Source organism: Protopterus annectens, chromosome 3.part1, assembly GCF_019279795.1.
Source record: "Protopterus annectens isolate FY-2018-M chromosome 3.part1, PAN1.0, whole genome shotgun sequence".
Classification (NCBI taxonomy): Eukaryota; Metazoa; Chordata; order Ceratodontiformes; family Protopteridae; genus Protopterus; species Protopterus annectens.
In genome coordinates, this window is record NC_056732.1 from 487725390 (window position 1) to 487747850 (window position 22461).

Here is a 22461-nt window from a genome sequence, read left to right on the forward strand (position 1 = left end):
ATATATATATATATATATATACTAATGGCCCTGGAGCCTTTACAAGCCTAGCCCATAGGATTACCCTGGCATCGTGCCACCTGACCTTAGTTCCCAGTGCTTCTATCGAGTAGAGCCACTGGAGTGATCCCCGGGGTGAATTTTCTATTTCCCATCCACTCATCAGGATTTCTCTTGAAGAGGGCCAGTGAGGTGCTGTGTTTGACATTTATGGGAAGTCTGTTCCATAGCATGGTCAGTCTCTGGGATATGAACCTGTCCCTCCAGCTTGTTCTGTTGTTGCTGGTAAAGTGGTTGAAGTCTCTGGAGCAAGTGGTGCAGAGGGATAGGGATTTCTTTAGATGTAGCATTTCTAACAGAGCTGGGTCAGCATGGCTTTGTAAGTCAAGCAGAGATCGCCTCTAGGTAGGCAATATGTGACAGAGAATAGTTGGAAGTTTTTTGTGTCTGTACATATAGAACAAGTGTTTAAGGCCCAAGATCCTCTTTGTGAGGTACTTTTGTGGCCTTTCTAGTTGTTGCAGGTGTCTAGTGAGGTATATGCAAAATGGGGCATTGTACTCAATAATTGGCCTAATGAGGGAAGAGTAGAGGGAAACAATGACCTCTTTCTTCCTGGATGCAAAATGCTTAGTAATGAGATGTGCCACATAGAAGGACTTTCTGACCACAGTGGCAATGTGGTGGTCAAAAGAGAAATTGCTGTCAACCTGTGTTCCCAGATCTCTTATAACACCTTCTGTGTTCAGTGGACTACCATCGATATGGTAATTCATGGGAAATGGGTTTTTCCGAAAGGGGATGATGACGCATTTTATTGAGCTTAAGGCCATGGTTCTGACACCAGTCATTGGTCTCGGTGAGGCCTTTCTGTAGGATGTCAGCATCACTTGGGGAGTTAATAATAGCTCCCAACTTGCAATTGTCTGTGAACTTTGTCAGCCAGAGTCCCTCCGTGTTAGCATGGACTTCAGAGAAGTAGATACCAAACAGGAGAGGACCCAGGACTGAACCCTGTGGGACTCCACTCTTGACTGGCCAGCAGTCTGACTTGGAGTCAGCTACTTTCACACTGTGGGTTATATCTGTGATCCAATTTGCAACCTACCTGGTGATATAGGGGTTGATGCCTAGCTTAGTGAGTTTTTCTATGATTCCTGAGTGGGGAATGGTATAAAAGGCTTTGGCTAGATCAAGGTAGGTTGCATGAACCACCTTGCCTTCATCCACAGCTCTGGTGACTGACTCAAAGAAGTCAACCAGGTTGAGCAGGCATAATCTACCCTTCACAAAATCAAACTGTGTGGGATCCAGAGTTTGGACATTCCCTATATCCTTGTTTATTAGGTTCATGATGATGCATTCCATAGCTTTGCATATCAGACTCATCAGGCTAATGGGACAATAGTTCCCAGGGTCTGTAGTTATTCCTCCTTTGTGGAGAGGGATAACTTTAGCAGAGCACCATTCGATAGGGACAAAGCCTAAGGTGAGGTGGTGATTGAACAGGGCACACAGATGAGGTGGCAGTTTACTCTGTAGTTCATGTAGAACACAGCCGGGGATATTATCAGGTCCCATAGAAGCTGTATTCTTGGCCTCGGACAGTGCTGTTCTAACCTGTGCAGCAGTAATAATGGGTGCCTGGCAATCTACTGGTATTGTGATTGGTCCTTTGGTGGGGGAGAGAGTGGTAAAGTTGGCACGGAATCTGTCGGCCATTATATTGGCAATATCTGTTGGCTCAGTATAGGAGGTACCATTGTGCAGTAGCTCAGAGCAAATCTGGGTATTGCCATGGAGATTCTTTACATAACTATAGAGGGCCTTGTGGTTGTCTTTACTATCTGCTGCAATTCTGTTTTCATAGCTAGCTTTAGAGGATTTGATGAAGGATCTCAACTTTTTGTTGAGGCTCATAAAGGAGTTTTTCCAGTCTTGGGACTTCACCTTATTCCACATCAGTTTCCTCCTTCTGTTGTAGAGTTTGTTTATGCCAGGAGACCACCAGATTGGCTTTCTTTTTTGAAGGAGAGTGTCTTTGTTCTATTGGGTATGGCGAGATCCATGCATTTGTGTACATGTTCATACAGTGCACTAGTGTATGATTTGGTGGTCATGCAACTATTCTCCATTTGCATGGGTGCTGTGAAGTTAGCCACCTCTGTTTTTAGGAACCCAAAGTTAGCTTTGGAGAAGTTTTTCTTGGTGGTTACCTTTGCGGGGCAGATGGGAGGGATGTGGATTTCCAAGGTGATTAGATTGTGGTCAGATCTAACCAGGGAGGAGTCGACTATTGGTGTAGAGCAATGGTCACCCATGTTATTAATGACCAGGTCAAGGATGTTGCTACCTCTAGTGGGGGTAAGAACAAGCTGTTCCAGGACACTGGAATTAATGAATTCCAGGAAATGTTGGGCAAGTGTATTGGTTCACAAGTAGTTTTTCCAGTTAATGGAGGGGTAGTTGAAGTCACCCAGTATGAGGGTGTTAGGTTGGACCGTAATATTCTCCAGGGTGCTTAGGCACATGGAGTGCGAGTCTTGGGACATGGTTAGGGATCTGTAGCAGGATATGACCTGAATCACTGTCTTGCCCAATGTTAGCTGCACCTGAAGTATCTCTGATGTGTTATGTTGGGCTACCAGTCTGGAGGTGTGTGCTTCCTTTATGAATATGGAAACACCACCAGCTTTGGTCCAAGTTCTGGGGCCGAAATATGTCGAATGAGTTATAGCTTGGTAGTACAGGGGTGCTTTCTGCTGCCTTGAACCAGGTCTATGTTACAGCACAAATGTCAATATTCACCATTTTAAGGAGTGCTTCGAGCAAGTGCATTTTGAGATTTAGGCTTCTAGTGTTGAGCAGCATGACCCTCAGATTGTATTTGTTTGTAGTTCTTACGGTGGTAATTTTGTAGTTGGAACACCACCTAAAAAAGTCACTATAGGGGTGGCAAGAGCCTTGGCCAGTATCCAGAAGCCCAGGAGTGACAGATGCAGGCCATCTTTGGCAAAGCATTGAGGTCTGTCAATCATGTCATCCCAGGCAGACAGATACTGGATCCCCTTAGAATGACACCAGAAACTTAGCCAGTTGTTGAAATCGATCATTTTCTGATTCTACTGTGGTATAATTCTCTGTGATGGTAGGAGGCTGCTCAGGGCTAGTGTCATACCCGCCTGGGCTACATAATCCGAGAGCTCCTCCATGTTTCTTTTCATGTAGTCCAGGGAGGTACATCTCAGGTCATTCACACCCACATGTACAATGACAGAGTCCTTTTTGTACCTGTTGAGGGACCTGAGTGCGTGCATTATGTGGTGGATCCTGGCACCTCACTTTCTCCGTATTCATCCTAGTGAGTGAGACATCAGTTTGCCTCACTATCGAGTCAGCTATAACTAGTGTGTTGGGCATGCAGTTTTGCCTAGGGGCTTTGGTTGAGTGGCGCATTGTTTAGGAGAGTTATGAGTCTCGTGATTAGTGTTGTGTTGTGGTGGTTGAGTGTGTTTCTGCCTTGAAAAATTCTGATGTTTGGGCAGATTTTTATTAAGAGCCTCCAAAGGTGAGTATGTGGCTTGTGTTTATATGTGAAGGCAGTGCTGGTGTGTGTTCTGGTGGGCTGTGTGTTCCATGTGGTGTGGTGCAAGTGTTGACCTTCTCCTCTTGACCAGCTATTCTGGTCTTGGCTGGAGAGTGCATAGCTTCCAGTTTGGATATATAAATGCATCTCTCGCAAATCTGAGTGTTGGGAGGTAAGAGGAGAGGGTTGTCAGTGTACACGAGGCTACATTGCCTCAGGATGCCCACATTCACCAGGTTAATAGGAGAAAGCACAAGGAACTGACCTTTAAATATGCCTGAAGGGGTGGGCATTAATAATAAGTACTGGAGCTGTTTCCTTGTAGAACGCTTAGTGCTGGTAGCACTTTTGTGTGCTACAATAATTGTTACAAAAAGTCTGGTAAAGTGCTAGACTAATAAGCTAGTAAAAGTGCAAGAGAGGAGAGAAGTAGCAGATCTAAGGGAAAAATTGAAGGGCAAACTTTTTGGCACTGCTCAGAAGCTTTCAAACACTCCTGGATACAGCAAATCTGTATCTGGACTAGACTAGTTAAAGGAAAGGTGAGAAACAAGCACAAATGTGGGCTTTTAAACCAGAAAGTTGAAAGAGATGGAAGAAATGCCCAATGGCCAACAAACTACAATTTCTTGGCCAGAAACCACTCCTCTTGTGGTAGATAGGCTACCTAGTGCTTATCACTCCCACTGATAAGCTAGAAGGCTTCCCTCCAACACAGAACAGCTGGGGGGGGGGGGCTCAAAAGCTTACAAACAGTCCTGGATACAGCAAACCTGTATCTGGACTAGACTAGTTACAGAAAAGGCAGGCAACCAGCACAAATGTGGGCTTTTAAACTGGAAAGTTGAAAGAGATGGAAAAAAACTGCCCAAATGGCCAATTTCAGGGCCAGAAACCACTCGTCCTATGGTAGATAAGCTACCTAGTGCTTACCACTCCCACTGATAAGCTAGAAGGCTTCCCTCCAACACAGGAAGGCTTGGAGGGCTCAGAAGCTTACAAACATTCCTGGATACAGTAAGTCTGTATCTGAACTAGACCAGTTACAGGATAGGCAGGAAACAAGCTCAAACGTGGGTTTTGTAAATTAGAAAGTTGAAAGAGATGGAAAAACTGGCAAACAGCCAATAAACTAAAATTTCTGGGCCAGAAACCACTCCACTTGTGGTAGATAGGCTACCTACTGCTTACCACTCCCACTGATAAGCTAGAAGGCTTCCCTGCAACACAGGTTGCTTGGGGGACTCAGAAGCTTACAAACAGTCCTGGATATAGCAAATCTGTATCTGAGCTAGACTAGTTATAGAAAAGGCAGAAAACAAGCTTGGACATTTTTTTGGGGGTTTTTTTGTTAGTAAAGGGGAAAGGGAGAAAGGAGGAATAGAAGATAATTCAAGGTTAAGGGCTTAAGTGGGTTGGCTTTCTCAAAAGTTCTCTCTGTGTTAGATAAAATGAGCTAATGATAGTAGCAAAAACACTTTAAATGCAGTACAAGCTAGCAGACTTGAGTGTGTAGCAATATTAAGGCAAATACAGTTTAAATAAATGCAGATAAGTTAAAAATGACAAAAACAAGTACAGAGAGCAGAAAGTTATGAAAAATCCAAATGGAGGCACCTAGTGCTGAATAAGAGCATTTGAACACTTAAAAGCATACAGAACAGCAAATTAAGGTAGAAGACAGTTATGTAAGAGCAGCTCAAGAAAGTATAAATAATTGTGTGTATATATATATATATATATATATATATATATATATATATATATATATATATATAGGTTCACTATAGAATCCTGAGATACTGAAATCCCGAATTTCAGTATTTTGGATTTCTATAGCCGAAACCTTTAAATACCAAAACTCCATAACCGCTAAATTTAAAATCATGAACCTACAGTGCAAATAAACCACACACACACACATACACATATACACAATCTCCCCCCACAATAAACAAACAATCCTGCACTACAGACATGCAGGGGGCAAACCACCACACCCCCCAACTTATATATACTAACTCCAAGATCAACACCCCCCCCCAACTTATATATATACTAACTCCGAGATCACACAATCACACACACAAAGGAAGCTCACTCACACACATCACAGCAAAACTCACACTAACATACACTAAAGCCCCTAACCAACACACTCATACATACTTACCTACACTTACACCTATGCATTCACACACCGCAACACCAGAAGCTCCGAACTTTGGTATTTTGAATTTCATGCTTCTGGTGTTTCAGAATTTCAAGGCTTCAGCATTATACTTTTGAAATACTGAAAGTCAGGATTTCAGTATTTCAAAATTATGAAGGGAACCTATAGTGTGTGTGTGTGTGTGTGTGTGTGTGTGTGTGTGTGTGTGTGTGTGTGTATATATATATATATATATATATATATATATATAATTTATTTATTTATAGGTACTGTTCATTTGGTTGAATGGTACTTTGGTTGATATCTATTTAATTGACAGAGTTTGGTTGACTAGAGAAATGTCTGACAGGCATGCAACATTGACAATCTCCAGGTAGGGGAATATACCCTTTTACCTAGGGATTGTGCAGTATTGGAATTAAAATATAGAATATCTAATTATCAGGGGGTTTGGCAGTACAGAGGACTTGACCTCTGCCAAAAACAATACTTTCTTTGTTTTTAATGTTTTACATGCATTGCAATTAATTATTGATGCATATGTAGTAGTAGTGCATTGGCTTGCGTAATGTCAGTTTGTTTCAACATTATGTAAGTTGACATAAATGGCATTCCATCAATTTAAGTAGCTAGATTATATATATATATATATATATATATATATATATATATATATATATATATATATATATGGTTCCCTATCAGAAGCCTGAAACACTATAAGCCTGAAAATCAAAATCCTGAAACCAAAAGCCTGAAAATTCAAAATCCCGAAAACCCAAAACCCTGAAACGAAAAATCCTGAAAACACAAAATGGACATACTGACGTCATTGTGGCTTTGCTATTGTTAGCCCTGTGGTGTTAGGTCATGCGTTGGGTTCAGGTCAGTGTGCTGTTGGTTTTATGTTAGGGTTAGGGGCGGTTTAAGTGAGTTAGGGTTAGGGCGCAGGTTAGGCATGTATGCAATAGTGACAAATATTGGGGTTAGGGGCGGTTTAAGTGAGTTAGGGTTAGGGCGCGGGTCAGGTGAGTGTGCGATAGTGACGGACCTTAGGGTTAGGGTCAGGGTCAGTTGGTAGATATTAGTGTCTTTAAAGTGACATATTAGCATTATTTGTGTTTTCAGGATTTTGAGTTTCAGGATTTTGGGTTTTCGGGATTTTGAATTTTCAGGCTTTTGGTTTCAGGATTTTGATTTTCAGGCTTACAGTGTTTCAGGCTTCTGATAGGGAACTATATATATATATATATATATATATATATATATATATATATATATATATATATATATATATAGACATCGACAAGGGGATTGGCTCCACAAATGTTACTCTTTGGAGATTCTGTTTTGTCTGTAGCAGTTACTTTGTGGGAGTCAGGCAGGCATATGGAGTAGCGTGAACTGCTTATCTATGTACTTCATATAAGGTACAACTTTAAAGTATTACTTCAGATTGTTTCCCAAACTGAGATGATATTCCTTCCTTTTAGTGAGTACAGCCAAGAGCTTATGGAATAGATGCCAGAGTAATGCAAATAATATGCACTGAGTTATACTGAAAGGAAATACAATTTTTTGAATACTTCAGCCATGAAGAAATCACTTTAACTTATTGAAATTCATCAACAAAACTAGACACATTTTTATAGTTATAATTCTTACTAGGTTTAGTAGCAGAGTGGCCTTAAGGTTCCATTCATGCAACAGTTCTGATGTAAAGTTTAAAGGAGTTAAAACTAATACTTACTACAAGCATTTATCTTTTGTCATTGGAACATTTATAAACCTGAATGGTTCATTGTTGATAGTGCTGTTTAGTTTATCAGTAATTGGTTGAAACAATAAAACTGCTTGTATAGCCCTAGTTTTTCACCAAATTTTGAACAAGATTAAGGTTTTAACTGAAGAGATACTAAAGGACAAAAGTCTATTTGAAATGCAAAAAATCCTGTTTTAAATTATCAATAAACATGTATTAAATAAAGTTTTATGATATGCAAATCTTAAGCATATGGCTAGCATGGCAGACACAGTTTTCCTTAAACAAAGAACAAAGACTTTATAAACTAACAGTAATAGACTGGCTTTTTAATTCCATATATTATTGTCAAATGTGATACTAGTCATAATTGACCAAACTCTATGACCTCCATTTATTCTTGTGTTTATTCCTTGCAATTAATTATCCTCAGGATCTGTTGCAGTAATGTGTGCACTTCTCTGTCTTTGCTTGGGTCTTGCTGCTTCCAATTATGTGTGATCATTTCACAGCTAACAATAGTATCATTGAGTGCAGTGCTCCTTCTGCTTTAGTCAGTCTTTCCATTTTCTGAATTCTCAGTAGAAATGTATGTTAATCAAACACTGTTCTTGCTGGTCAAAGTTCATCTAATAGCTACCATACTTGCTTGAATTGTCCAAGCACAGCACATTCCTAGAAAATATGCCTCCATTCTTTCCTGTCCCTCATTGCATCTCTAAAATGTACCCATTTTCCCTGGACATACTTACACTCCTGGATGTGTAAAATGATTGGAAGACATCGTCAGCCAAATATTCCAAACTTTCTGGTCCCAGTGACATCTCTTATTACCTGCCAAGTCTTTAGTCTGTTATTAAAAGACAACATGTTTCTGAATTTTTGGCAGTTGAGAGACATTTATTACTTCATTTTTTAGGATCCCCAAAATTCACAAAAAAAAAAAAGATAAAATAAAAAAAAGATGATCCCCTTTGCACTCTATAGTGTCTGTCAGGGATTCTAAAACTGTACCTATATCTATTTATATTGACAAAAAGCTTTAACAAACTTTCTGCTGAATGTATTGAAGGACTCCTGACACTTTTTGGGAAACCTGAAAAATGTTAGTTTTGATAATAATTTACTGTTTGTTATATTTGATGTAATCCATTTATTTTCTATAAAACCACACAAAATAAGTCTTGAATGATTTCTTGAATTTATAGGTTACTATGACAAACTTGAAAATGTGGATTTAGTGATGTTACATTCATTTAGGGATATAGTTTGAAGAAATAACTGTTTATAATTTGAGGGTGAATGCTTCTACCAGCTGACAGGAATGGCAATGAGCACAACCTGTGTACCCATGTCTGCAAGTATAGTCAAGGCTAGCTGGAAGAAGCATTTTATTTTTGGTTCTAGATTTAATGAGTTTCTTCATGCCTATTATAGATTTTTAGATGACATTTTTATCCTTTGGAAGGGAAATAAGGTTGAACTTCAGTTTCTTTTGGAATATATCAATTCCCGTACAACATTTTTGAAGTTCACATTTCACCATGACACAAATAATGTGAACAATTTAGATGCTGTTATAGAAAAAGATATATAAACAAAAAGAATCCTGACCAAATGTCTTCCAGTGAAATTGAATACATTTGTCTCACTTTTATTAGAGACATCTTCAGAATAAAAACACACACTGCTATACAAACCTTTAAATAGCCATATAAGCCATGTGATCTAAGTCATGTGCCCAAAAAAATCCTGTGATTAAATACTTAAAGGTGCGTACCAAATAAAATGTACAAAAACATATGAAAAAAAGGGACCAAACAAAAAGTGTTCTTATAGTTTGGTAGCACTCATTTTTAAAATACAGTTAATATGTATGTCTTCATTTAAAGCCAGAGATAGCTCAGAATTTAATCTCAGTTGCCACAACAACTCCCTGGATTCAATCATGTTTTCCTAGTTTCTACATTGTACTTGATAAGAAACTTGTTTCAATATAAAATAAAATGCAGTATCTGTAGGTTCACCAACACACTTTATTGGAAAAACAATAGCTTCAGTTGGGGCTTTCCTCTCCTTTAACTCACAGAGACTTCTTCAGACTAAAATTCCTCATTAATTGCATATATTAAATACCCTACGTGGGATATATCACACAAAACACCATCCAATCTAACCTGATACCTAGTCACATGCTAAAACATATCTAAAAATAAAAGATCTCTAAAAAAAATTAGTGTTTTAGCCCCTTTCTTTTCAAATACATAAATTCCTCTCTGTTATTAAGACCAAGGAAAAACATGCATTAAATTTTACTTGCCAGCAGTATTCCAGCCATCCTAATTCTTTCTCTGTATTGATAATGTTATTGATGTTTTTCAGTGTTTCCAACACTAAACATTTAAAATTGACTTTAAATTTATTTTTTTATAATGTTAACACATGGCATTGTTATCATCACCTCTGGCAATAGCATACTTATGCTTATTCTTCTGTTGAGCTCCCTGGTGGTTCTTCCTTCATAAAATGTATGACAATCCACGCACATTATTAAACTGCATTTTTGCTCTTACATGAAAAAATTCCTGGTATTCTGTGTAGTTTCCCACTTCAATTTCACTGGAATCAGTATATAAATAATTGCACATATTACAATTATTTATATACCGATTCCAGATTTCTGAGCATGTTTTTAGATCTCAGAGTTCTTACTTGAAGAATTATTCCAAAGTAAAAGTAGCATACCAGCAGAAGCATGCTGCCCACTGCAAGGACTCCACTATTTGATGCACCACTTACTGGTGCTTTATCATATCTTACAGTATTATGTAGAATAATATAATTGGAGAAAAACAGATAGGCAGTCTTTGCTTATTTATTATTTTTTTTATGCTAAAAACATGTTGAGCAAGAGCTGAAAGCATGACAGCATTACATCACAAATAAAAAGATATTGACAGAAAGTTATCAGCATTAATTAGTGCAGCTAAAGACATTTAACAGGAAGTGATAGTCACAAATGCTTTCTATTGGGTTTATAGTTTGCTGGTGAGGAAGTAAAGGTGGATAGTGTAAATTCGCAATACAAATAGAAGCTTCTGTAAAACTCAAGACAACTCTTGAAAAGGCTTAGCTGTTTTTTATTCTTCCTCTGTTTCTTACATTACATACTAAATGCTATAATAACCAACTCAATACTTAGTCATGACTTTATAAAATCTTCTGAGCCAGCACTTACTTAGAATAATTGCTTTAACATTTAAATTCATGCAGAATGTACAAACAGATGATATATTACCATGTGTAGTCTATTCTTCAGTCCTGTCTAGGTCTGTTGTGTCATTCCTCTCTGTAACCATTCAGTGTTTAATTAGTATTGCATAAAATCTTCAAAATCACTGCTTAATATTCTTCAGTATTTATTGTTATACAGAAAGCACATATAAATACATGTGCATGCCATTATGCCTGTTATGTTTCATTTTAGTGTCAGACTATCCATATCTGTTACCCACGTTCATCTCTTTCATCTATATTTCCCTTCTATAGCATTATTTACAGCAGTTAATCATGAATATGGAAATGCATGCATTTTCAATTTAATAAAAGTGAGTTATGCCTAATCTCGTAGATTAATTTCTTGTTTTCTTTGTCTTGACCTAGTATAATGAAAATACTTATTGTTCAGCCACTATTAAATATAATACCCATTCAATTATCTACTGCTAGGAAGGATCAGAATTTGTACTATATGAAAGTTGCAACTCACAGATTTACAGCAAAAGCAATCAAACTTCCTCAACAGTTTTTGTATATAGCATATGCATATATGGTAAAATAGAATGTCACTCTATATTTTGGATGCAATGGTTAAAGATCTATATGTTATACAAGGAAGAACTCAGCAATTTTTTTTCTGCATTTTACATGATTCATGCTTATTCAATAAAAAATATTAAACATGTCCCTTAAAATTCTGACAGCCTTTATAGACCAAACTGCTGCAGTTTAAAGCAACTATGGTCAAGTACAGTAGGGTTCCATTAACTCTCCAAGCACTCTAGGAAGTGACCACTGAGGTTCACACCCCCACTCTCTGCTATCAGACAACTTCTGATGCGATCCCTAGATGTATCCTAGTTTCATCTAAAATCCTACATCCCTTATCTCTTCAGTAATATGCGTAATCTTCAAACATAAATACAGAAATGAAACACCTTTGTTTGATCCTTTGTATTATGGACCACTAATCCCATTTACGTATTTTCTTTGTTTTCATCCATAATACTTACTTCATCATTCACATATTTGAGAAATTCCCACTTGCTATCTTAAATTGTCGATTTTCTAAGCATGTATTTACACGATTTGGATCTTCAAATCATTTTGTTCATTTAATTGTTTTCTTTTACACACTTAAGCTCCTCTCAAACTTTACTCTATGCAGTCTGGAAACAAGCATGCCCTTTACCCTTATATGACTGAAATAACTTTTTTCTTTTTTTTCTTTGCCATCTTCCTGTTAATGCTTAACTCCGTACTTCCTGTAAAACAATTCTTAATAGCTTTACAAACATTGCATGCTCAAAATATCCTTACATCCATACAGATTTTCCTTCAATATGCCACTTAAAAACCTTATCATGAACCCTGAGGCAGTCCTAATAATGTACATCATTTAGCATACATTGAAATGGAATACCAATGCTAACTTTGCAATAATCACTACCAAGCTCTGGCATGAGCCAAACTGTGTTCCAATAATTGCCCTCACTGGTTGCCCTTATCTATATATGTCACACACTTTTGTTTTTCTCACTGCTGCATTTAATGCATTTATTTTCTAATAAGTGTATTCATTAGGTATTCATGACCTGCTTCCATCTTCTACTCCTTTTCATTTTTGTGTTACATTTGAAGCCCCTATTCCAACCTGCTACAACCACATAAAACATTTCCAAAAAACTGTTCCTCTTATCCAGCAAGTGAAATGCATCACTGAACCTTGCAACAATCTCCTTTACTTCTGATGAATTTTAGACACCTGTCAATCTTGTGTGTATCACTTTTGCTCAGCAATCAGCTCTGAAATGCCTCCTTGCTCTCGTTAGTGCATTAAATGTTCATACATTCTTAGTATAGTATCCTCCCCATAATCTGCCCCCCCCGCCTTTCCTATAGATAATGCAGTCTCTGTTGCTGAGCCCATCATCTCACTTGTTGATAGATCCATGCCTTCTTCCTTAAACAGTATCCATGAATGTTTCACTTGGGTCTCAAGGGTTTTATCCCCTCTTGGGTACTTCTGTTTTATGTCCAGTCCACCTCCTTCACATACAATTAAAGGAAATTTGATACACATGTATCTCACATAATCATCTTTCATTACCTCTTTTCCAACAATCTCATGATGAAATTTGTCCTTAATAAATAATTACTTTTCTTACCAATCTCTAAATCGGTCACTAAAATTACTATAGCCAGGTATATGAATCAGATTCTCATTTATATATAAAATATATATTATCATCATTTTGTCAGATCACTCTGTACTCCGAAGAATCCCAAAAAATTCTGCACCCTGCTTTACTCATTTTAATTAGTGTTTTAATTCCTAAAGATCTAATTACAGTAAATATATAATCAATATAAAATTCAGAATAGTTTAAAGCACCATGTCTGAAACAAACAAGCATTGCAAGATCAAATATTGCATATAAATAAATAAATTAAAGTTAATATTCTAAAACTAGATATAGCACATCCCAGAATCAATCCAAACAGCTCAATCCGTGCTCTCCCTCCACCGACTGTATCTTAAGCTAGCGGCACATTCCATTGCTCATCCCATTTCCTTCCTAACAAATCTATCAATATCTGAATCCACAGTCCCCTCACTTTGTAAAACATTTTACACCATGCCCACTTACAATGGAGGTAATTCCACTGAACTAACTACCAACCTATCGCTATAGTCCCCTCTCTCTCTCTCAAAAATATTAGAAAAATTTGTTCACACACAAATACTAAACTACCTATTCCAGAAGAACCTTCTCACCCCTACCCAACATACTTTCCATCCCAAACACAGTACCTCAGCTACCCTCATCTCCTTTACCAACACTATATTCCAGTCTAGAGACAATTACAAACTTGCCTCCTGTCTCTTCCTCAATCTCTCTAAAGCCTTTGACACACAGTCTGCACCCCAAACTTCTCTCTAAACTCACCAACCTTAACCTCTCTACCTTCACCATCAACTGGTTCTCCAGCTACCTCTCTGACAGACAACAGTCTGCCAAATGGCACTCTACACTCTCTCCCTTCCTCCTCATCAAGATGGACATCCTCCAAGGCTATATCCTTGGCCCACTACTTTTCAAAATATTCACTAATCTTCTCTTTACATCCTGTCCACAGTCTACCGTCATTCAATACACAGACAACTCTACATCATTTCTACCTCCAATACCCTCTCTGACCTTTACACTCTCACCCAAAACTCCTTCAACTTAGTTGCAAAATGGCTAACCAATAACCGACTAATTCTGAATCTCAAAAAGACCAAACTCCTGATATTTCTCTCAAAATCACTTAGTCACAGTAAACACAACTTCACCATAACTTCACTTAACAATACTCCTATTAATGTCGAAACCCACACCAAACTTATTGGAGCCATAATAGATGATCAACTAAAATTCGACTTACATGTTCAACACTGTATAAAAAAATCATCAAAGACTCAGTCTTCTCTATAGAAATAAAACATTTCTTACAAAAGACTCACAGACAGCTCTTACTCATGCTTACTTCCTACCCAGTCTTCTCTATAGCTCACAAATCCTTACCAACTTGCAAACAGGCCTACTAAGTAAACTTAAAATCACCTACAATAAAATTGCCAGGTTTGCAACAAACCAAACATATCTTTCTCATCACTGTCACTCCCTCAAGGCTGTAAATTGGTTAGAATTCCCACACTACCTTCTATCCAAACACCTGCTTATCATTCACAACATTCTTAATAAGCCCTACTCTTGCCCTAACCTCTCTTCCCTCATCTCTCTCCATACTCCTACTAGAAACCGAAGGAGCTCCGATCAACTACTTCTAGAAATATACAAATCTAAATGATCCATAGGTCAAACGCTTAGTTGCACCCCTGCCCTAAACTGGAACAAACTCCCCATGGCCATTAGGACAATACCTCACACTGGAATTCAGAAAAGCACTCAAAGACCACCTGCAAAACTCCTGGATGTGCCACCGTAAACCCCCCCTTGAATTTCACTACCTTACTGAACAGTAAATACTTACCCTAGTACCCCCGAACCCTCCATCTTTCTCTGTTCTTGCTCTTTCCTGCTGACACCTACTGCTCCCAAAGACTCTCCTTTTAATTCTCCCTCACTTAACATTCTTTTAACTTCACTCCCCTCTTGGGTTCATCCTTTATTTACATAACAAAAAAAAAAACATTCTCTACACTCTGTACAAATTATACAATTGTAAATGTAATGTCTTGAACTTTGTAGGATGATGTTTTTTAAGATGTAACTAATGTCTTGAACTATGCAAGTTGTAAAGGTGACAAAAGTATGTAGGAATCAATTTATTTTATTTTAATTTTTTGCAATGTACGCTGCAGTCATGTGGATCTTTTCTCCCAGGGCCTCCACTGAAAAAAGGACTCTGGCTCAGTCGGACTTTCCAAGTGAACAAATGTCAAATAAATAATAAAATAAATAAATAAATAATACCAAAAATCTTCAGCCACCTTTGATCTGCTTAAATGATGGCCCCTCATCACCCCCAATCCCTATGGCGGGGAATGAATGGGCTGGTGATGAATATAGACAGTGAGGACAAAACATGTCTATGAAAAGAAAAAAAAATATTGGCACAATGTATTTTGCTTTAAATGTGACGGTGCATAATTTTGTAGTGGAATTCTAAATCTATTGCAGAAAAGCAAGCCACAGATTTTTATTCCAAGGAAAAAGGCACTGCAACAGCTCATTTAAGACACTGTCAGGTTATAAACTGCAGTTGCTAAGTATAAATATAGTGTTAAGTGTTTGATCAGGGATATGTTCATAAGATAGAAATATGATATCCTAAGAACTACTGAAACCTGGTCATTAAGCATTAGTCATTAAGAGCCACACCCAGATCATAAACACAAAATACAAATTCTGTATGATTCCCCATAGATAATCAAAGAGGAAGCTGTGACAGATGAATGGTATCATGAACTAACATGGCCACAGTTTTTTTCTTGGTTAAGTCAGTTCTGCACCAGCCAGTGGAGAACATCAGCAAATCAGTCCTCTGGAGTAGTAAACTCAGGTGCAGGTAGCTGAAAGAAGGAACAGTAAAGCTGGATATCATCAGTGTATGGTTAGTAGTATATTTCTGTTCCTATAATGACCTGTTCGATAGTAGCACATACACCATGAACAATAATGCTACCAAAATGCAGCACTGAGTCATATCCCACATTCCACCGAGAAGGGGCCTGGTTAATTAACTCTTTGACACCATCCTCTGGGAGTGTCCTGAGGGGTAAGAAGTAAACTACTGAGATACAGTACAGGTAATACTTCAATGCCTTAGTATTTACTGCTTAGCAATTTTATTTTTCTCCCTTAATATTTCTAAATCTCTCTTCTAAATTGTGCAAGTTACATAACTTTACTTGCTAGATGGGGATTCTTGTACCAGTTATAGACTAAAATTAATATCTAATAAGCCACTGTAATACTATCCATGTATAAGGTGTATATTGTATGGTTGCTGTTTGTCTTTTTCGGCTTTTCCCGGTTAGGGGTTGCCACAGCGGAACTCTGGTCCGCTAATGATTGGCAGTAGATTTTTATGGTGCCAAGTTGCCAGCCATTGTATGGTAAATCATTATATAAAGGAATTCTTTTTCGTAATGTACGACCGATATGATTTGGTGCACTGTGTTTTATGTGTATTATGATTTGTATCAAAAGTGCATTTTTCACAAAACATAAACAGTTAAGGAGAAAAAGAATTCTGAACCAAGCATTTATTTTTTTTATTTTTCTAAATGAGTCTTGTGTGGCACATTAGCCCAATGATTCAGAAAAAATGTCCCAAATGTTTGACAGCACATTTGACATCTGCTTACAGTGGTTAAGTAATTCACAACAGCACCATACCAGTATAGAACCTAGTATTATCTCACCCTTCATCTTATGATGTGAACGTGGTATACCTCACACACCACTGAAGAACAGGGGAAGGCAAATGACTCAGTCCCTCTACATTCGTCATCACACTTAATACTGCCCAACAAAACTAGCAAATTATTCTGAAGAATGTCAAGAGTTTTAAATCTTTGCAATGCAAGTTGTTTGACTCTAGTGATATACTGCCAGTGATATGATCATTTCTGTTAGATAGTCACCTGTGCAGATGTTACCTTTTTGCTACAAGTAATGTGGGTAAAACACAGTGATCAATTTCTGCATTTTTATAACTGGAGCTAGTCGTAACTTTTTGCAGTGGGGCCTGTATTATCAAAATGCAAACGTAGGGATTTGTCACTTGGTTCTGCTGCATGAATAATACTTATTAGTACTAATAATTCCTTTACAGAGAAGGGCTAATTATTTATTTTACATTTCTTAACTGGGTAGAGTCTGGTTGGGCAAGTAGCCCATTTTCAGTGGAGACCCAGGGATAAAATCTCCATAACAATAGTACAAAAAAGATTTCAATTTTTTTTAAAAAGATTTGCAAACAGTACACAAAAAAGTTTAACAGTTGCCAACAATCACAATTTACAAAAAGGGAATGTGAAACAGAAAACATTACATTTGCTAAGACTTACTACAGAGAGTAATATGAAACTCATTAGATATATAACTAAAATAAACTATTGTGGTATTTTCATTTGGTAGACATAAGACCGGTTGTCTTTTCTTCTTTGTTGTATCTAGCCTGCTGACCATCAGGGCTGTTCCCTGCAGCCATCTCCCATCCGTTCCCGATGATATGGTGAGAGCATGGCCAAGGGAAGACCATCATTCAGGTAGTCACTGGAAGTATTTGTCTTATCCCTATGCATGTATGTAATCACCTAAGGGTTGGGCATACAATCTGTTCCCTGCAGCCATCTCCCATCCATTCCCGATGATATGGTGAGAGCATGGCCAAGGGAAGACCATCATTCAGGTAGTCACTGGAAGTATTTGTCTTATCCCTATGCATGTTTGTAATCACCTAAGGGTTGGGCATACAATGGACCATGGAAAAGATAATGATAGTGACTTTTATGATTGACACAACCCATAAGAAGTCCCTGCAACCATTGTAAACAAGTGTTCTCCAATTTTTATCACATTCAGGTTTGATGTTTGTAACCTGGACTTGCGCCCTTTTTTCTACCCACCCCAGGATCAGCAAGCAGTGCCTCATTCCTGTATCTTCCCATTCAACTCATACAGTCCTAGATATACTGTTCAAACCAGGGGAATTGGGTCATAGACAGGCTTATCTCTTTTTGCCACAGAACTAGTGAAAAGGCTTATATTTATGTTCATAGTAAAACTACTGTGTGTATTTGAACACAGCATAAAAGCAATAGAGCTATTTGCCTATGGCTTCCTTAAATTGTTTTGTGTGCATTATATTACAGACATGACTTCAGCTTTGGCTTTATTTTTCTTTAAAACATGTGAACGGTGCAGACTAGTATTACTTGCAGAAAAACAAAAATAAAATAATATGGTAATAATTGACGATAAATAACATGTTTCTGAAAAATATGTAAGGTGAACAACTCCAGTCAGTAAAGATAAAGAGATTCATCAAAATGAAGATGATTGCTGGCAAAAAAGTGAGTCTTTAAAACAAATGCAAAATAATTGTGACTTCAAAGACTTCTTAAAGCAAGCCAATGAAGATCTCTCCAAAAACTATTGAGGTATTGGTTTTCTGAGACATGGAGCTTGGTCAGCAAATGTGAGAATACCAAATATTGACATCACTGCTAAGGAACTGCTTTCAGCCCTGAGGAGGTGGAGTAGAGCATCTTGCTTTAGTGGTATGGAATAGTAAGCTCCTTCAATAAAGGGGGACTCAAGTTCTGCAGAGAGAAGTTAAGCTACAGCAGGACTTGAAATTAATACATAATTGAACTGAAAGCCTGTGCAGGCTTGGTAACATGATATACTTTGAAACTAAGTAGCCTAGCTGCAAAATTCTGAACAACATGCAATCAATCAATCTAACATGATATTGGAAACCCTGTGGTATGGTGTAACACTATTATCAAAGCAAGAAGAGACCAGTATATGAATGACAGTGGGTGAACATGCTTAAGGTACCAAGTGTTTGGTCTGTTAAATATTCTTCAGATGAAAGTAGGGTGATTGTACAGCAGCCAACAACAAGCCTTAAATCTCACTCTCTTATCAAAGATAACACCATGCTCAGGCTCTTCTGATACATAGCAACTCAAGTGTATGGCATTATTGGTTTAATTTCTCCAAGTCTTTTGGGTTTCTAATACCATGATCGGACTAGACCCCATTCCAAAGTCAAAGTATGATTAAAGTTCATGAAATTAGTATTGGTTCAATCTTTGATGTTAGCCAAAAGCACTCTTTGCAGCACTCACAATGTACCCAGAATTGACTCCTTCAGTAATTCAGACAGAGTTACAGGTATCAGTAAAATATCTAAATACGACTGTAAATTCTTATTTTTTATGAGACCCATTGCTCCTGCTACTTTTGGAACAGCCTGGGTATCCTTCTTCCACATTGCTCTCATTTCTGCTTGCAAATCTTGGTATTTTATGACTTTGTATCTCTCTGTACATAAGACATTGTAATCACTGGGTGTAGCAATTTAAATGATCAATGCTAGTTTTTCTTCTTTTAATGGAATACTATGTGTGGTTTTCTCACATCTGTCTTTTGAACTTTTGGTAATGGGTGATCCCATGTGATATAAACTTCATCATTTTTTATTATGCACTGTAGTTAATTTTTCCAGTGCTTCTCAACTACTTCAATATTGTAATGTTTGGATAATCTCCAATGCAACAGTCTTGCCACATCATTATACCTTTCAGTATACAGGCCCTCTGCCATTAGTGTATCATACCCAGCAACAAGATATGCAACTGTTTCCAGTTCTGTTTTACAAAACCTGCATTTATCTGTTTTTCTGACATGTTCACTGGACTTTGTAAACCACCATGTATGTAGTCACTATCCTGTGCAGCCAATATTAACCTTTCGGCTTTTGGTTTAAATTCACCTCTCCTTAATCACTCCTGTGTTCAATCCTGATCAACATGAGGTTATTCCAAGAGTTTTCTATACTTGCAACTGTATTTATGCATTTCCCACATTTCTTGCCTTCTCATATGATCCTTCACCTTATATTCTTTCTTTTGTTTTTTTGGCGCATTCAGTTGCTGCCTGATTTTTGTCTACTTCTAGTTTGATTTCCATTCCCACTTGACACCAATACACTTCTACTAAACTCTGCAAGGAAGTCATTGTAGACTTCTTCTCCTCATGTTTTAAAAGTTTTACTGTGTTTGGATCTTGAGAGGTCAACAGATATGTACAGTATGCAGTCCTGTGATTGCAGATCTGTATATGTAACCAATTTCGAAAAAGCCATACCTCCTTCAAAATGAGGAATATATAATCATGGTATACACTAGTAATGTCTTTCAGCTTTTCCCGGTTAGGGGTTGCCACAGTGGAACTCCAGTCGACTCATGATTGGCAGTGGATTTTTATGGTGCCGAGTTGCCAGCCTAATGCCCAATCTTCAAGGAAGGCACACCCATTCATGCACTCACCTACCTGCATGCCTTTTGCGTCACTCAACCGTGGGGAGGACATGCAGACTCGACACAGAAGGCGCTCCAGCCGAGAATCGAACGGGAAAACCTCTTGCTGTGAGGCAACAACGCTAACCGCTGCACCACCACGGCCCAATCATTTGATAAGTGTGAAGCATTTTTCTTGTTTTCCTGTCCAGCTGATCCAATACTTTTTGGGACCAGCCAATCACCCAAAACTGTAAGTTAGAACACGAAGCGCAAATTGGTTTATAGCTTGGACTTTGTTCCTAGATGTCAGGGCTATTTTTAGTATTAATTTCAGTCTTCTAAAATATTCCTTCCTGAATTTTGTTCACATTTGTTCATGTTTTATTGTTGATGCTTCATCAGTTCTGAGATATTCATACACACCGTCCCGTTCAAGTTTCTTTATATATCACATTCCTTTCCCACACCGATATTTTCCTGGTACTGTAGCTGTCCTGTTTTAAATGTTACTTTGGTACATTTATCAAGACCAAATAACATTCTTATATTATCTGAGAAAGTTTTGTTCACTTGCAGTTGTGCTTTCACCTCCTCATCTGATGAACTATATGGTTTTAAATCATCCATAAAAAGAAGATAAGTCTTTAGACTATGCTGTTTTCTGAATAACATCATTTGAATTAGCATATATTTTCTGAAGGATATGGAGTTTGAAGCTCAAATGTATTTCATTATTTAGTGACTTCAGTCCTCAGAAATTTGCCAGAAAACCACAAATTTTGAGGAACAGACCAAAACTATTAGGCAAAAATCTGGACATTTGAGAGTCATGCAAGGTGAGAGTAAACACAGGAGACTGAGTTACACTATCTTTCTGACAGTGCTGGCTAACTGGTTTACTGCTTTGAAAGCTGGCAAAATACTTAGCACTCATTTTTTCTATAACCAGTAGTATATGAAGCAGATAAAGCTCCACACACAACAAACAATTATGATTGGGTCTCCAGTCAAAACCCTTAATTATGTGTTCTCACCATGGATGTCAAGATTCACCTCCTGAGCTTTGCTCTTGCTGTAAATTTCTTGGTATCCATAAGCCAGTTATGTTTGCCAACTTGGTCATAATCCCCTATATTGTACACTGGGAAGCCTTCAGCTTGAAAGTAAAATAATACTGGCAAAAATAATTCACAAGAGCAATTTACAACACAACAGGTATCAGATGTGAAAGTAATTCACATGCATGCAGTTCATAAACATAATAGGTATGAATTATATATAATGACTTTAATGACCATTAAAACCCCTGGAGACAAAGTTTTAATACATAACATACTACTGAAATGTCTAGAAAATACACTACAAAAATATTATTATAACTGTAATGTTTAATATATTTAGCCTCTTCATATTCCTTACCATTTAAAATATTGACGGTTTTAAAATACAGACACCCCCATTGCATTTGTACAGTTTATGCATTTATTTCCAGGAACAGCCTGTTCTTGTGTCCAAGTTTTTCTTCAAGCCTGATAATAAATGGAAAATTTTACTTTTTACAAAACAGTGTTGTGTTACCCTACCTCTGTATAAGTCCCCAACACAGGCTTCTTATTTTCTGCATATGAGCTTCACAAGCACCCCTTCCATGTTCAAAGACCACACTGGTGAAGGTGCTTACTGCTGTCTATGTCACCTGGTTGCAGCTGAGGTGAAATCAGTTCTATTTTGTATATGTCCTGCATCCATCACTCTGTGCTTCAGATATAAGTAACTGTATGTGTGTATATTCTATTACACTATTACTAGCAGTTCTGCGTGTGTATGGATTGTGTGGAAAGCAGTGATCATTCCTGCAAATGCCCGGTTTTTAGCATATCTCTTACAGCCAGCTGGGGTATCCCTATAAGTATAGTCTGGTGTAGAATATATCACCATTATTGTTGAACACTGGGCCGGACCAGTCCTGCAGTCTAGATGGTATCCCACATTGCACCTTTTTTATACTCATTAGCAAGCTCTTGACTGTAGGTATAGTAGAATTCTGTGTAGCATGAATGGATGACATCGTTAACATCTGGTTTAGCACGCAGCACCTGCAGCTGCCA

General features: G+C 37.7%; 1 protein-coding gene across 1 annotated transcript in view; it reads left to right on the forward strand.

Moving 5' to 3' along the window:
* Positions 1 to 22461, forward strand: part of TNFRSF11B (TNF receptor superfamily member 11b) — a 305409-nt gene that overhangs the window by 222431 nt on the left and 60517 nt on the right. The gene's annotated exons all lie outside the window — the stretch shown is intronic.